Here is an 18,679-nt window from a genome sequence, read left to right on the forward strand (position 1 = left end):
AGTTTTTTTCATTGGAAAAAGTGAACTTCAAGTGACCTGGCCTCGTGCTCCCAGCTCCGGGTCTGGAGTGGCAGCTGGAATCAGTGTTAGGGACGGTGGGAAGGCGAGCACTGCGCAACACTAGAGTAGAACGCGCAGTACTCTGGCGCAATCTGTGCGCAAAATTAGACTAGAACATGCCTGTGGCGTACACTGCGCGCAACGGACTTGAAAGTGCAGTACCTGTGGCGCGATCTGTGTGCATCCTTTCAATATAATGCGAAGCACCTGTTATGCGGTGTATTCATGTAGACATCCGCAAAGTGTGTGCCGTCGTTGAGGTTAGTGAGTAAAAAGCACAAAATTAATACGTGAAAGTTATCATCCTGAACTGGCCCCGCCTCTTTCCCCGTGTCATCAAAACTGCAAGCCGTTGTTTAGCTTTAACACAGGTAAGGATTTGCTCAGGAGACTGGAAGAAGGACACAGGGCCTCTCACCGACGGGTAAGGACTGGATGAGGAGACTGGTAAAACAACACAGGGCCTGCCACCGACGGGTAAGGACTGGATGAGGAGACTGGTAAAACAACACAGGGCCTGTCACTGATGGGTAAGGATAGCTCAGGAGATGCATAGAAGACACAGGGCCTACCACCGAGGGGTAAGGATTGGCTCGGGAGATGCATAGAAGACACAGGGCCTACCACCGAGGGGTAAGGATTGGCTCAGGAGATGCATAGAAGACAAAGGGCTTCTGGACAACATGTAAGGATTAGCTCAGGAGATGCATACAAGGACACATGGCTTGTCACCGACAGGTAAGGATTAGCTCAGGAGACAGATGCAAGGACACAGGTCCTGTCACTGACGGATAAGTATTAGCTCAGGAGATGCCTACAAGGACAGAGGGCCTGTCACCAATGGGTAAGGATTAGCTAAGGGGATGGATACAAGGACAAAGGGCCTGTCACCAATGGGTAAGGATTAGCTCTGTAGATGCATACAAGGACACAGGGCAGTCACCAACGGGTAAGGATTAGGTCAGGAGACGAATACAAGGACACGTGGCCTGTCACTGATGGATAAGTATTAGCTCAGGAGATGCATACAAGGACAAAGGGCCTGTCACCAATGGGTAAGGATTTGCTCAGGAGATTGAGAGGACACAGGGCCTGTCACTGACGAGTAAGGATTAGCTCAGGAGATGCATTCAAGGACAAAGGGCACTCACCAACGGGTAAGGATTAGCTCAGGAGATGCATACAAGGACACATGGCTCGTCACCAACAGGTAAGGATTAGCTCAGGAGACAGATACAAGGACACAGGGCCTGTCACCGACAGGTAAGGATTAGCTCAGGAGATGGCTAAAAAGACAAAGGGCCTGTCACCAAGGGGTAAGGATTAGCTCCGGAGATGCATACAAGGATACAGGGCGGTCACCGACAGGTAAGGATTAGTTCGGGAGACGGGTACAAGGACATATTCCCTGTCACCGATGGGTAAGGATTAGCTCAGGAGACGGATATAAGGACACAGGTCCTGTCACCAATGGGTAAGGATTTGCTCAGGAGATTGAGAAGACACAGGGCTTGTCACTGGTGGGTAAGTATTAGCTCAGGAGACGGATACAAGACACAGGGCTTGTCACTGACAGGTAAGGATTAGCTCAGGAGACGGATTTAAGGACAAATGGCCTGTCATCGATGCGTAAGGATTAGCTCAGGTGACGGATACAAAGATACATGGCTCATCACCGACGGGTAAGGATTAGCTCAGGAGACCAGATACAAGGACACAGGGCCTGTCAGTGACGGATAAGTATTAGCTCAGGAGATGCATACAAGGACACAGGGCCTGTCACGGATGGGTAAGGATTAGCTCCAGAGATGCATACCAGGCCACAGGACCTGTCACCAATGGGTAAGGATTAGCTCAGGAGATGTATGCAAGAACACAGGGCCTGTCACCAATGGGTTAGGATTAGCTCAGGAGATGCATACAAGGACACAGGGTGGTCATCAACGTGTAAGGATTGGCTCAGGAGACGGATACAAGGACACAGGTCCTGTCACCAATGGGTAAGGATTTGCTCAGGAGATTGAGAAGACACAGGGCCTGTCACCGACGGGTAAGGATTATCTCAGGAGATGCATACAAGGACAGAGACCATGTCACCGATGGGTAAGGATTAGCTGAGGTGATGCATACAAGGACACAGACCCTGTCACTGATGGGTAAGGATTAGCTCAGAAGACGGATACAAGGACACAGGGCCTGTCACCAATGGGTAAGGATTTGCTCAGGAGATTGAGAGGACACAGGGCCTGTCACTGATGGGTAAGGATTAGCTCAAGAGATGCATACAAGGACACAAAGCCTGTGACCGATGGGTAAGGATTATCTCAGGAGAAGGATAGAAGGACACATGGCCTGCCACTGACAGGTAAGGATTAATTTACGAGATGCATAGAATGATGTAGGGCATGACACAGACAGGTAAGAATTAGCTGAGGAGACGGATACAAGGACACACGGCCTGTCACCAACGGGAAAGTATTAGCTCAGGAGATGCATACAAGGATACAGGTCCTCTCACCGATGGGTAAGGATTAGCTGAGTAGACGGTACAAGGACACAGGGCCAATCACCGACAGATAACTATTAACTCAGGCGATGCATACAAGGACACAGGGCCTGTCACCAATGGGTAAGGATTAGCTCAGGAGATGGATACACAGACAAAGGGACATGTCACCGGTGGGTAAGGATTAGCTCCGGAGATGCATACGAGAACAAAGGGTCTGTCACCAAGGGGTAAGGATTAGCTCCAGAGATGCATACATGCACACAGGGCCTGTCATGAATGGGGAAAGATTAGCCCAGGAGATGCATACAAGGACACAGGACCTTTCATCGATGGGTAAGGATTAGCTCAGGAGACGGATACAAGGACACATGACCTGTCACCGACGGGTAAGGATTAACTCAGGAGACGGATACAAGGGCACAGTGACTGTCACCGACGGGTAAGGATTAGCTCCAGAGATGCATACAAGGGCACAGAGCCTATCACTGAGGGGTAAGGATTAGCTCAGGAGAGAGATACGAGGACACAGGGCCTGTCACCGACGGAAAAGGATTAGCTCAAGAGACGGATAGAAGGACACAGGGCCTGTCACCAATGGGTACGTTTTAGCTCAGGAAATGCCTACAAGGACAGAGGGCCTGTCACCGATGGGTAAGGATAAACTCAGGAGATGGATCCAAGGATACAGGGCCTTTCACTGATGTGTAAGGATTAGCTCAGTAGATGCCTACAAGGACACAGGGCCTGTCACCGATGGGTAAGGATTAGCTCCGGAGATGCATACAAGGACAAAGGGTCTGTCACTGAGGGGTAAGGATTAGCTCCAGAGATGCATACAAGCACACAGGGCCTGTCACGAATGTGTAAAGATTAGCTCAGGAGATGCATACAAGGAAACAGGGCCTTTCACTGACGGGTAAGGATTAGCTCAGGAGACGGATACAAGGACACATGGCCTGTCACCAACGGGTAAGGATTTGCTCAGGAGATGGATACAAGGCCACAGTGCCTGTCACCAACGGGTAAGGATTAGGTCCATAGATGCAGACAAGGACACAGTGCTTGTCACTGACGGGTATGTTTCAGGAAATGCATACAAGGACACAGGTCCTGTCAGAGCTGGGTAAGGATTAACTCAGGAGATGGATCCAGGGATACAGGACCTTTCACTGACATGTAAGGATTAGCTCAGCAGATGCCTACAAGGACACAGGGCCTGTCAGCGATCGGTAAGGATTAGCTCAGGAGATGGATACAAGGACACAGTGCTTATCACCGACAGGTAAGGATTAGCTCAGGAGACAGATACAAGGACACAGGTCCTGTCACCAATGGGTAAGGATTTGCTCAGGAGATTGAAAGGACACATGGGCTGTCACCTACGGGTAAGGATTAGCTCAGGAGATGCATAGAAGGACACAGGGCCTGTCACAGACAAGTAAGGATTAGCTGAAGAGACGGATACAAGGACACAGGGCCTGACATCGATGCGTAAGGATTTGCTCAGGAGATTGAGAGGACACAGGGCCTGTCACTGATGGGTAAGGATTAGCTCACGAGATGCATACAAGGACACAAGGCCTGTGACCGATGGGTAAGGATTATCTCAGTAGACGGATAGAAGGACACATGGCTTGCCACTGACAGATAAGGATTCATTTAGGAGATGCATAGAAGGATGTAGGACCTGTCACAGACAGGTAAGGATTAGCTGAGGAGACGGATACAAGGACACAAGGCCTGTCACCGACAGGAAAGTATTAGCTCAGGAGATGCATACAAGGACACAGGTCCTCTCACCGATGGGTAAGGATTAGCTGAGGAGACGGATACAAGGACACAGGGCCTATCACCGACAGCTAACTATTAGCTCAGGCGATGCATACAAGGACACAGGGCCTGTCACCAATGGGTAAGGATTAGCTCAGGAGATGGTTACACTGACAAAGCGACATGTCACGGTGGGTAAGGATTAGCTCCAGAGATGCATACGAGAACAAAGGGTCTGTCACCAAGGGGTAAGGATTAGCTCCAGAGATGCATACAATCACACAGGGCCTGTCATGAATGGGCAAAGATTAGCGCAGGGGATGCATACAAGGACACAGGACCTTTCACCGATGGGTAAGGATTAGCTCAGGAGACGGATAGAAGGACACAGCGCCGGTCACCAATGGGTATGTTTTAGCTCAGGGAATGCATACAAGGACACAGGTCATGTCTCCGATGGGTAAGGATAAACTCAGGAGATGGATCCAAGGACAATGGGTCTGTCACTGACGTGTAAGGATTAGCTCAGCATATGCCTACAAGGACACAGGGCCTGTCACCGATGGGTAAGGATTAGCCGAGGAGACAGATACAAGGACACAGGTCCTGTCACCAACGGGTAACGATTGGCTCAGGAGATGGATACAAGGACACATGCCCTGCCACTGCCGAGTAAGGATTAGCTAAAGATGGATACAAGAACAAAGGGCCTGTCACTGAACGGTGAGGATTAGCTCCAGAGATGTATACAAGGACATAGGGCCTGTTACGATGGGTAAGGATTAGCTCAGGAGATGCATACAAGGACACAGGGCCTGTCACCGACAGGTAAGGATTAGCCCTGGAGTCAGATACAAGGACACAGGGCCTGTCACTGATGGGTAAGGATTAGCTCAGGAGATGCATTGAAGGATGCATGGCCTCTCACAGACGGGTAAGGATTAGCGCAGGAGACAGATACAAGGACACATGTCCTGTCCTCAATGGGTAAGGATTGGCTCAAGAGATTAAGAGGACACAGGGCCTGTCATCCATGGGTAAGGATTATCTCAGGAAATGCATACAAGGACACAGGGCCTGTTACTGATGTGTAAGCATTAGCTCAGGAGACGGATACAAGGACACAGGGCCTGTCACAGACAGGTATGGATTAACTCAGGAGATGCATACAAGGACACAGGGCCTGTCACCGATGTGTAAGGATTATCTCAGGAGACAGATACAAGGACACAGGTCTTCTCACCAATGGGTTAGGATTTGCTCAGGAGATTCAGAGGACACAGGGCCTGTCACCCATGTGTAAGGATTAGCTCAGGAGATGGATACAAGGACACAGGGCGGTCACCGATGGGTAAGGATTAATTCCAGAGAGGCATACAAGGACACATGGCCTGGCCCCAATGGGTAAGGATTAGTTCAGGAGATGCATACAAGGACACAGGGTGTTCATCAACGTGTAAAGATGAGCTCAGGAGACGGATACAAGGACACAGGTCCTGTGTCCAATGGGTAAGGATTTGCTCAGGAGATTGAGAAGACACAGGGCCTGTCACCGACGGGTAAGGATTAGCTCAGGAGATGCATAAAAGGACACAGAGCCTGTCACTGATGGGTAAGGATAGCTCAGGAGATGCATACAAGTACACAGGGCCTGCCACTGACGGGTAAGGATTGGCTCAGGAGATGCATAGAAGACACAGGGCCTACCACCGAGGGGTAAGGATTGGCTCAGTAGATGCATAGAAGACACAGGGCTTCTGGCCAACATGTAAGGATTGGCTCAGAAGATGGATACAAGGACACATGGCTTGTCACCGACAGGTAAGGATTAGCTCAGGAGACCGATACAAGTACACATGGCTTGTCACCGACACGTAAGGATTAGCTCAGGAGACAGATGCAAGGACACAGGGCCTGTCACTGACGGATAAGTATTAGCTCAGGAGATGCATACAAGGACAGAGGGCCTGTCACCAATGGGTAAGGATTAGCTAAGGGGATGGATACAAGGACAAAGGGCCTGTCACCTATGGGTAAGGATTAGCTCCGTAGATGCATACAAGGACACAGGGCAGTCACCAACGGGTAAGGATTAGGTCAAAAGACGAATACAAGGACACATGGCCTGTCACTGATGGATAAGTATTAGCTCAGGAGATGCATACAAGGACAAAGGGCCTGTCACCAATGGGTAAGGATTAGCTAAGGAGATGGATACAAGGACACAGGTCCTGTCACCAATCGGTAAGGATTTGCTCCTCAGGAGATTGAGAGGACACAGGGCCTGTCACTGACGAGTAAGGATTAGCTCAGGAGATGCATTCAAGGACAAAGGGCAGTCACCAACGGGTAAGGATTAGCTCAGGAGATGCATGCAAGGAAACATGGCTCGTCACCAACAGGTAAGGATGAGCTCAGGAGACAGATACAAGGACACAGGAGGGCCTGTCATCGACAGGTAAGGGTTAGCTCAGGAGATGGCTACAAAGACAAAGGGCCTGTCAACAAGGGGTAAGGATTAGCTCCAGAGATGCATACCAGGACACAGGGCCTGTTACCAACGGGTAAGTATTAACTCCACAGAAGCATACAAGGATACAGGGCTTGTCACCAATGGGTAAGGATTAGCTCAGGAGATGCATACAAGGACACAGGGCGGTCACTGACAGGTGAGGATTAATTCGGGAGACGGGTACAAGGACATATTCCCTGTCACCGATGGGTAAGGATTAGCTCAGGAGACGGACATAAGGACACAGGTCCTGTCACCAATGGGTAAGGATTTGCTCAGGAGATTGAGAAGACACAGGGCTTGTCACTGGTGGGTAAGTATTAGCTCAGGAGACGGATACAAGACACAGGGCTTGTCACTGACAGGTAAGGATTAGCTCAGGAGACTGATTTAAGGACACAGGTCCTGTCAACAATGGGTAAGGATTTGCTCAGGAGACTGATAAGACACAGGGCTTGTCACTGGTGGGTAAGGATTAACTCAGGAGATGGATCCAGGGATACAGGGCCTTTCACTGACGTGTAAGGATTAGCTCAGGAGATGGATACAAGGACACAGCGCCTATCACCAATAGGTAAGGATTAGCTCAGGAGACAGATACAAGGACACAGGTCCTGTCACCAATGGGTAAGGATTTGCTCAGGAGATTGAGAGGACACATGTGCTGTCACCTACGGGTAAGGATTAGCTCAAGAGATGCATAGAAGGACACAGGGCCTATCACAGACAGGTAAGGATTAGCTGAGGCGACAGATACACAGACACAGTGCCTGTCACCGATGGGTAAGTATTATCTCAGGAGATGCATACAAGGACAGAGGTCCTCTCACAGATGGGTAAGGATTAGCTGAGGAGACAGATACAAGGACACAGGGCCTGACACTGATGGCTAAATATTAACTCAGGAGATGCATACAAGGACAACAGGCCTGTCACTGATGGGTAAGGATTATCTCAGGAGACGGATACAAGGACACAGGGCCTGTCACCGATGGGTAAGGATTAGCCGAGGAGACAGATACAAGGACACAGGTCCTGTCACCAACGGGTAATGATTGGTTCAGGAGACGGATACAAGGACACATGCCCTGCCACTGCCGAGTGAGGATTAGCTAAAGAAGGATACAAGAACAAAGGGCCTGTCACTGAACGGTGAGGATTAGCTCCAGAGATGTATACAAGGACATAGGGCCTGTTACGATGGGTAAGGATTAGCTCAGGAGATGCATACAAGGACACAGGGCCTGTCACCGACAGGTAAGGATTAGCCCTGGAGTCAGATACAAGGACACAGGGCCTGTCACTGATGGGTAAGGATTAGCTCAGGAGATGCATAGAAGGATGCATGGCCTCTCACAGACGGGTGAGGATTAGCCCAGGAGACAGATACAAGGACACATGTCCTGTCCTCAATGGGTAAGGATTGGCTCACGAGATTAAGAGGACACAGGGCCTGTCACCCATGGGTAAGGATTATCTCAGGAAATGCATACAAGGACACAGGGCCTGTTACTGATGTGTAAGCATTAGCTCAGGAGACGGATACAAGGACACAGGGCCTGTCACAGACAGGTAAGGATTAACTCAGGAGATGCATACAAGGACACACGGCCTGTCACCGATGTGTAAGGATTAGCTCAGGAGACAGATACAAGGACACAGGTCTTCTCACCAATGGGTTAGGATTTGCTCAGGAGATTCAGAGGACACAGGGCCTGTCACCCATGTGTAAGGATTAGCGCAGGAGATGGATACAAGGACACAGGTCCTGTCCTCAATGGGTAAGGATTTGCTCAAGAGATTTAGAGGACACAGGGCATGTCACCCATGGGTAAGGATTAGTTCAGGAAATGATTACAAGGACACAGGGCCTGTTACTGATGTGTAAGCATTAGCTCAGGAGGCGGATACAAGGACACAGGGCCTTTCACTGATGGGTGAGGATTAGTTCAGGAGATGCATACAAGGACACAGGGCCTATCACTGATGGGTAAGGATTAGCTCAGGATATGGATACAAGGACAAAGGGTCTGTCACCGAGGGGTAAGGAAGAGCTCCAGAGATGCATACAAGGACACAGGGCCTGTCACCAATGGGTAAGGATTAGCTCAGGAGATGCATACAAGGACACAGCGCGGTCACCGATGGGTAAGGATTAATTCCAGAGAGGCATACAAGGACACATGGCCTGGCCCCAATGGGTAAGGATTAGCTCAGGAGATGCATACAAGGACACAGGGTGTTCATCAAGGTGTAAAGATTAGCTCAGGAGACGGATACAAGGACATAGGTCCTGTCACCAATGGGTAAGGATTTGCTCAGGAGATTGAGAAGACACAGGGCCTGTCACTGACGGGTAAGGATTAGCTCAGGAGATGCATAAAAGGACACAGAGCCTGTCACTGATGGGTAAGGATAGCTCAGGAGATGCATACAAGTACACAGGGCCTGCCACTGACGGGTAAGGATTGGCTCAGGAGATGCATAGAAGACACAGGGCCTACTACCGAGGGGTAAGGATTGGCTCAGGAGATGCATAGAAGACACAGGGCTTCTGGCCAACGTGTAAGGATTGGCTCAGAAGATGGATACAAGGACACATGGCTTGTCACCGACAGGTAAGGATTAGCTCAGGAGACCGATACAAGTACACACGGCTTGTCACCGACATGTAAGGATTAGCTCAGGAGACAGATGCAAGGACACAGGGCCTGTCACTGACGGATAAGTATTATCTCAGGAGATGCATACAAGGACAGAGGGCCTGTCACCAATGGGTAAGGATTAGCTAAGGGGATGGATACAAGGACAAAGGGCCTGTCACCGATGGGTAAGGATTAGCTCTGGCAATGCACATAAGGAAACAAGGCCTGTCACCAATGGGGAAGGATTAGCTCCGTAGATGCATACAAGGACACAGGGCAGTCACCAATGGGTAAGGATTAGGTCAGAAGACGAATACAAGGACACATGGCCTGTCACTGATGGATAAGTATTAGCTCAGGAGATGCATACAAGGACAAAGGGCCTGTCACCAATGGGTAAGGATTAGCTAAGGAGATGGATACAAGGACACAGGTCCTGTCACCAATCGGTAAGGATTTGCTCCTCAGGAGATTGAGAGGACAAAGGGCCTGTCACTGACGAGTAAGGATTAGCTCAGGAGATGCATTCAAGGACAAAGGGCAGTCACCATGGGGTAAGGATTAGCACAGCAGATGCATACAAGGACACATGGCTCGTCACAAACAGGTAAGGATGAGCTCAGGAGACATATACAAGGACACAGGGCCTGTCATCGACAGGTAAGGATTAGCTCAGGAGATGGCTACAAAGACAAAGGGCCTGTCAACAAGGGGTAAGGATTAGCTCCGGAGATGCATACCAGGACACAGGGCCTGTTACCAACGGGTAAGTATTAACTCCACAGATGCATACAAGGATACAGGGCTTGTTACCAATGGGTAAGGATTAGCTCAGGAGATGCATACAAGGACACAGGGCGGTCACCGACAGGTAAGGATTAGTTCGGGAGACGGGTACAAGGACATATTCCCTGTCACCGATGGGTAAGGATTAGCTCAGGAGACGGACATAAGGACACAGGTCCTGTCACCAATGGGTAAGGATTTGCTCAGGAGATTGAGAAGACACAGGGCTTGTCACTGGTGGGTAAGTATTAGATCAGGAGACGGATACAAGACACAGGGCTTGTCACTGACAGGTAAGGATTAGCTCAGCAGACGGATTTAAGGACACATGGCCTGTCACCGATGTGTAAGGATTAGCTCAGGTGACGGATACAAAGATACATGGCTCATCACCGACGGGTAAGGATTAGCTCAGGAGACCAGATAAAAGGACACAGGGCCTGTCACTGACGGATAAGTATTAGCAAAGGAGATGCATACAAGGACACAGGGCCTGTCTCTGATGGGTAAGGATTAGCTCCAGAGATGCATACCAGGCCACAGGACCTTTCACCAAGGGGTAAGGATTAGCTCAGGAGATGCATACAAGAACACAGGGCCTGTCACCAATGGGTTAGTATTAGCTCAGGAGATGCATACAAGGACACAGGGCGGTCATCAACGTGTAAGGATTCGCTCAGGAGACGGATACAAGGACACAGGGCCTGCCACCAATGGGTAAGGATTTGCTCAGAAGATTGAGAAGACACAGGGCCTGTCACCGACGGGTAAGGATTATCTCAGGAGATGCATACAAGGACAGAGACCATGTCACCGACGGGTAAGGATTAGCTGAGGTGATGCATACAAGGACACAGACCCTGTCACTGATGGGTAAGGATTAGCTCAGAAGACGGACACAAGGACACAGGGCCTGTCACCAATGGGTAATGATTTTCTCAGGAGATTGAGAGGACACAGGGCCTGTCACTGATGGGTAAGGATTAGCTCACGAGATGCATACAAGGACACAAAGCCTGTGACCGATGGGTAAGAATTATCTCAGGAGAAGGATAGAAGGACACATGGCCTGCCACTGACAGGTAAGGATTAATTTAGGAGATGCATAGAAGGATGTAGGGCCTGTCACAGACAGGTAAGAATTAGCTGAGGAGACGGATACAAGGACACAGGGCCTATCACCGACAGCTAACTATTAGCTCAGGCGATGCATACAAGGACACAGGGCCTGTCACCAATGGGTAAGGATTAGCTCACGAGATGGATACACAGACAAAGGGACATGTCACCGGTGGGTAAGGATTAGCTCCGGAGATGCATACGAGAACAAAGGGTCTGTCACCAAGGGGTAAGGATTAGCTCCAGAGATGCATACAAGCACACAGGGCCTGTCATGAATGGGGAAAGATTAGCCCAGGAGATGCATACAAGGACACAGGACCTTTCACCGATGGGTAAGGATTAGCTCAGGAGACGGATACAAGGACACATGACCTGTCACTGACGGGTAAGGATTAACTCAGGAGATGGATACAAGGGCACAGTGACTGTCACCGACGGGTAAGGATTAGCTCCAGAGATGCATACAAGGACACAGAGCCTATCACTGAGGGGTAAGGATTAGCTCAGGAGAGAGATACAAGGACACAGGGCCTGTCACCGACGGAAAAGGATTAGCTCAGGAGACATATAGAAGGACACAGGGCCGGTCACCAATGGGTACGTTTTAGCTCAGGAAATGCATACAAGGACACAGGTCCTGTCACCGATGGGTAAGGATAAAGTCAGGAGATGGATCCAAGGATACAGGGCCTTTCACTGATGTGTAAGGATTGGCTCAGTAGATGCCTACAAGGACACAGGGCCTGTCACCGATGGGTAAGGATTAGCTCCGGAGATGCATACAAGGACAAAGGGTCTGTCACTGAGGGGTAAGGATTAGCTCCAGAGATGCATACAAGCACACAGGGCCTGTCACGAATGTGTAAAGATTAGCTCAGGAGATGCATACAAGGACACATGGCCTTTCACTGACGGGTTAGGATTAGCTCAGGAGACGGATACAAGGACACAGGGCCTGTCACCGATCAGTAAGGATTAGCTCAGGAGATGGATACAAGGACACAGCGCTTATCACCGACGGGTAAGGATTAGCTCAGGAGACAGATACAAGGACACAGGTCCTGTCACCAATGGGTAAGGATTTGCTCAGGAGATTGAAAGGACACAGGGGCTGTCACCTACGGGCAAGGATTAGCTCAGGAGATGCATACAAGGACACAGGGCCTGTCACTGATGTGCAAGGATTAGCTCAGGAGATGGATGCAAGGACACAGAGCCTGTCTCCGACAGCTAAGGATTAGCTCAGGAGATGCATAGAAGGACACAGGGCCTGTCACAGACAGGTAAGGATTAGCTGAAGAGACGGATACAAGGACACAGGGACTGTCATCGATGGGTAAGGATTTGCTCAGGAGATTGAGAGGACACAGGGCCTGTCACTGATAGGAAAAGATTAGCTCACGAGATGCATACAAGGACACAAGGCCTGTGACCGATGGGTAAGGATTATCTCAGTAGACGGATAGAAGGACACATGGCTTGTCACTGACAGGTAAGGATTCATTTAGGAGATGCATAGAAGGATGTAGGACCTGTCACAGACAGGTAAGGATTAGCTGAGGAGACGGATACAAGGACACAAAGCATGTCACCGACAGGAAAGTATTAGCTCAGGAGATGCATACAAGGACACAGGTCCTCTCACCGATGGGTAAGGATTAGCGGAGGAGACGGATACAAGGACACAGGGGCTATCACCGACAGCTAACTATTAGCTCAGGCGATGCATACAAGGACACAGGGCCTGTCACCAATGGGTAAGGATTAGCTCAGGAGATGGATACACAGACAAAACGACATGTCACGGTGGGTAAGGATTAGCTCCAGAGATGCATACGAGAACAAAGGGTCTGTCACCAAGGGGTAAGGATTAACTCCAGAGATGCATACAATCACAGAGGGCCTGTCATGAATGGGCAAAGATTAGCCCAGGAGATGCAAACAAGGACACAGGACCTTTCACTGATGGGTAAGGATTAGCTCAGGAGACGGATACAAGGACATATGACTTGTCACTGACGGGAAAGGATTAACTCAGGAGACGGATACAAGGGCACAGTGTCTGTCACCGACGGGTAAGTATTAGCTCCAGAGATGCATACAAGGACACAGAGCCTGTCACTGACGGGTAAGGATTAGCTCAGGAGAGAGATAAAAGGACAGAGGGACTGTCACCGATGGAAAAGGATTAGCTCAGGAGACGGATAGAAGGACACAGCGCCGGTCACCAATGGGTATGTTTTAGCTCAGGAAATGCATACAAGGACACAGGTCATGTCTCCAATGGGTAAGGATAAACTCAGGAGATGGATCCAAGGACAAAGGGTCTATCACTGACGTGTAAGGATTAGCTCAGTAGATGCCTACAAGGACACAGGGCCTGTCACCGATGGGTAAGGATTAGATCCGGAGATGCATACAAGGACAAAGGATCTGTCACTGAGGGGTAAGGATTAGCACCAGAGATGCATACAAGCACACAGGGGATGTCACGAATGGGTAAAGATTAGCTCAGGAAATGCATACAAGGACCGGGTGCCTTTCACTGATGGGTAAGTATTACCTAGGGAGACAGATACAAGGACACATGGCCTGTCACCGACGGGTAAGGATTAGCTCAGGAGACGGATACAAGGCCACAGTGCCTGTCACCGACTGGTAAGGATTAGGTCCATAGATGCATACAAGGACACAGTGCCTGTCACTGACGGGTACGTTTCAGGAAATGCATACAAGGACACAGGTCCTGTCACCGCTGGGTAAGGAATAACTCAGGAGATGGATCCAGGGATACAGGGCCTTTCACTGACGTGTGAGGATTAGCTCAGGAGATGGATACAAGGACTCAGCGCCTATCACCAATAGGTAAGGATTAGCTCAGGAGACAGATACAAGGACACAGGTCATGTCACCAATTTGTAAGGATTTGCTCAGGAGATTGAGAGGACACATGTGCTGTCACCTACGGGTAAGGATTAGCTCAGGAGATGAATACAAGGACACAGGGCTTGTCAATGATGTGTAAGGATTAGCTGAGGAGACAGATACACGGACACAGGGCCTGTCACCAACGGGTAAGTATTATCTCAGGAGATGCCTACAAGGACAGAGGTCCTCTCACTGATGGGTAAGGATTAGCTGAGGAGACAGATACAAGGACACAGGTCCTGTCACCAACGGGTAACGATTGGCTCAGGAGATGGATACAAGGACACATGCCCTGCCACTGCTTAGTAAGGATTAGCTAAAGATGGATACAAGAACAAAGGGCCTGTCACTGAACGGTGAGGATTAGCTCCAGAGATGTACACAAGGACATAGGGCCTGTTACGATGGGTAAGGATTAGCTCAGGAGATGCATACAAGGACACAGGGCCTGTCACCGACAGGTAAGGATTAGCCCTTGAGTCAGATACAAGGACACAGGGCCTGACACTGATGGCTAAGTATTAACTCAGGAGATGCATACAAGGACAACGGGCCTGTCACTGATGGGTAAGGATTATCTCAGGAGATGGATACAAGGACACAGGGCCTGTCACCGATGGGTAAGGATTAGCTGAGGAGACAGATACAAGGACACAGGTCCTGTCACCAACGGGTAACGATTGGCTCAGGAGACGGATACAAGGACACATGCCCTGCCACTGCCGAGTAAGGATTAGCTAAAGATGGATACAAGAACAAAGGGCCTGTCACTGAACAGTGAGGATTAGCTCCAGAGATGTATACAAGGACATAGGGCCTGTTACAACGGGTAAGGATTAGCTCAGGAGATACATTCAAGGACACAGGGCCTGTCACCGACAGGTAAGGATTAGCCCTGGAGTCAGATACAAGGACACAGGGCCTTTCACCGATGGGTAAGGATTAGCTCCGGAGATGCATACAAGGACAAAGGATCTGTCACTGAGGGGTAAGGATTAGCACCAGAGATGCATACAAGCACACAGGGCCTTTCACGAGTGGGTAAAGATTAGCTCAGGAGATGCATACAAGGACCGGGTGCCTTTCACTGATGGGTAAGTATTACCTAGGGAGACGGATACAAGGACACATGGCCTGTCACCGACGGGTAAGGATTAGCTCAGGAGACGGATACAAGGCCACAGTGCCTGTCACCGACTGGTAAGGATTAGGTCCATAGATGCATACAAGGACACAGTGCCTGTCACTGACGGGTACGTTTCAGGAAATGCATACAAGGACACAGGTCCTGTCACCGCTGGGTAAGGAATAACTCAGGAGATGGATCCAGGGATACAGGGCCTTTCACTGACGTGTGAGGATTAGCTCAGTAGATGGATACAAGGACACAACGCCTATCACCAATAGGTAAGGATTAGCTCAGGAGACAGATACAAGGACACAGGTCCTGTCACCAATGGGTAAGGATTTGCTCAGGAGATTGAGAGGACACATGTGCTGTCACCTACGGGTAAGGATTAGCTCAGGAGATGAATACAAGGACACAGGGCTTGTCAATGATGTGTAAGGATTAGCTGAGGAGACAGATACACGGACACAGGGCCTGTCACCGACGGGTAAGTATTATCTCAGGAGATGCATACAAGGACAGAGGTCCTCTCACTGATGGGTAAGGATTAGCTGAGGAGACAGATACAAGGACACAGGTCCTGTCACCAACGGGTAACGGTTGGCTCAGGAGAGGGATACAAGGACACATGACCTGCCACTGCCGAGTAAGGATTAGCTAAAGATGGATACAAGAACAAAGGGCCTGTCACTGAATGGTGAGGATTAGCTCAAGAGATGTATACAAGGACATAGGGCCTGTTACGATGGGTAAGGATTAGCTCAGTAGATGCATACAAGGACACAGGGCCTGTCACCGACAGGTAAGGATTAGCCCTGGAGTCAGATACAAGGACACAGGGCCTGACACTGATGGCTCAGTATTAACTCAGGAGATGCATACAAGGACAACGGGCCTGTCACTGATGGGTAAGGATTATCTCAGGAGATGGATACAAGGACACAGGGCCTGTCACCGATGGGTAAGGATTAGCTGAGGAGACAGATACAAGGACACAGGTCCTGTCACCAACGGGTAACGAATGGCTCAGGAGACGGATACAAGGACACATGCCCTGCCACTGCCGAGTAAGGATTAGCTAAAGATGGATACAAGAACAAAGGGCCTGTCACTGAACGGTGAGGATTAGCTCCAGAGATGTATACAAGGACATAGGGCCTGTTACGATGGGTAAGGATTAGCTCAGGAGATGCATACAAGGACACAGGGCTGTCACCGACAGGTAAGGATTAACCCTGGAGTCAGATAAAAGGACACAGGGTCTGACACTGATGGCTAAGTATTAACTCAGGAGATGCATACAAGGACAACAGGCCTGTCACTGCTGGGTAAGGATTATCTCAGGAGATGGATACAAGGACACAGGGCCTGTCACCGATGGGTAAGGATTAGCTGAGGAGACAGATACAAGGACACAGGTCCCCGTCACCAACGGGTAACGATTGGCTCAGGAGACGGATACAAGGACACATGCCCTGCCACTGCCGAGTAAGGATTAGCTAAAGATGGATACAAGAACAAAGGGCCTGTCACTGAACGGTGAGGATTAGCTCCAGAGATGTATACAAGGACATAGGGCCTGTTACGACGGGTAAGGATTAGCTCAGGAGATGCATACAAGGACACAGGGCCTGTCACCGACAGGTAAGGATTAACCCTGGAGTCAGATACAAGGACACAGGGCCTGTCACCGATGGGTAAGGATTAGCTCCGAAGATGCATACAAGGACAAAGGATCTGTCACTGAGGGGTAAGGATTAGCACCAGAGATGCATACAAGCACACAGGGCCTGTCACGAATGGGTAAAGATTAGCTCAGGAGATACATACAAGGACCGGGTGCCTTTCACTGATGGGTAAGTATTACCTAGGGAGATGGATACAAGGACACATGGCCTGTCACCGACGGGTAAGGATTAGCTCAGGAGACGGATACAAGGCCACAGTGCCTGTCACCGACTGGTAAGGATTAGGTCCATAGATGCATACAAGGACACAGTGCCTGTCACTGACGGGTACGTTTTAGGAAATGCATACAAGGACACAGGTCCTGTCACCGCTGGGTAAGGAATAACTCAGGAGATGGATCCAGGGATACAGGGCCTTTCACTGACGTGTGAGGATTAGCTCAGGAGATGGATACAAGGACACAATGCCTATCACCAATAGGTAAGGATTAGCTCAGGAGACAGATACAAGGACACAGGTCCTGTCACCAATGGGTAAGGATTTGCTCAGGAGATTGAGAGGACACATGTGCTGTCACCTACGGGTAAGGATTAACTCAGGAGATGAATACAAGGACACAGGGCTTGTCAATGATGTGTAAGGATTAGCTGAGGAGACAAATACACGGACACAGGGCCTGTCACCGACGGGTAAGTATTATCTCAGGAGATGCATACAAGGACAGAGGTCCTCTCACTAATGGGTAAGGATTAGCTGAGGAGACAGATACAAGGACACAGGTCCTGTCACCAGCGGGTAACGGTTGGCTCAGGAGAGGGATACAAGGACACATGCCCTGCCACTGCCGAGTAAGGATTAGCTAAAGATGGATACAAGAACAAAGGGCCTGTCACTGAACGGTGAGGATTAGCTCCAGAGATGTATACAAGGACATAGGGCCTGTTACGATGGGTAAGGATTAGCTCAGTAGATGCATACAAGGACACAGGGCCTGTCACCGACAGGTAAAGATTAGCCCTGGAGTCAGATACAAGGACACAGGGCCTGACACTGATGGCTAAGTATTAACTCAGGAGATGCATACAAGGACAACGGGCCTGTCACTGATGGGTAAGGATTATCTCAGGAGATGGATACAAGGACACAGGGCCTGTCACCGATGGGTAAGGATTAGCTGAGGAGACAGATACAAGGACACAGGTCCTGTCACCAACGGGTAACGATTGGCTCAGGAGACGGATACAAGGACACATGCCCTGCCACTGCCGAGTAAGGATTAGCTAAAGATGGATACAAGAACAAAGGGCCTGTCACTGAACGGTGAGGATTAGCTCCAGAGATGTATACAAGGACATAGGGCCTGTTACGATGGGTAAGGATTAGCTCAGGAGATGCATACAAGGACACAGGGCCTGTCACCGACAGGTAAGGATTAGCCCTGGAGTCAGATACAAGGACACAGGGCCTGTCACTGATGGGTAAGGATTAGCTCAGGAGATGCATAGAAGGATGCATGGCCTCTCACAGAC

This window comes from Ambystoma mexicanum, chromosome 13 (genome assembly GCF_040938575.1).
Source record: "Ambystoma mexicanum isolate Mex_15411 chromosome 13, UKY_AmexF1_1, whole genome shotgun sequence".
Lineage (NCBI taxonomy): Eukaryota > Metazoa > Chordata > Amphibia > Caudata > Ambystomatidae > Ambystoma > Ambystoma mexicanum.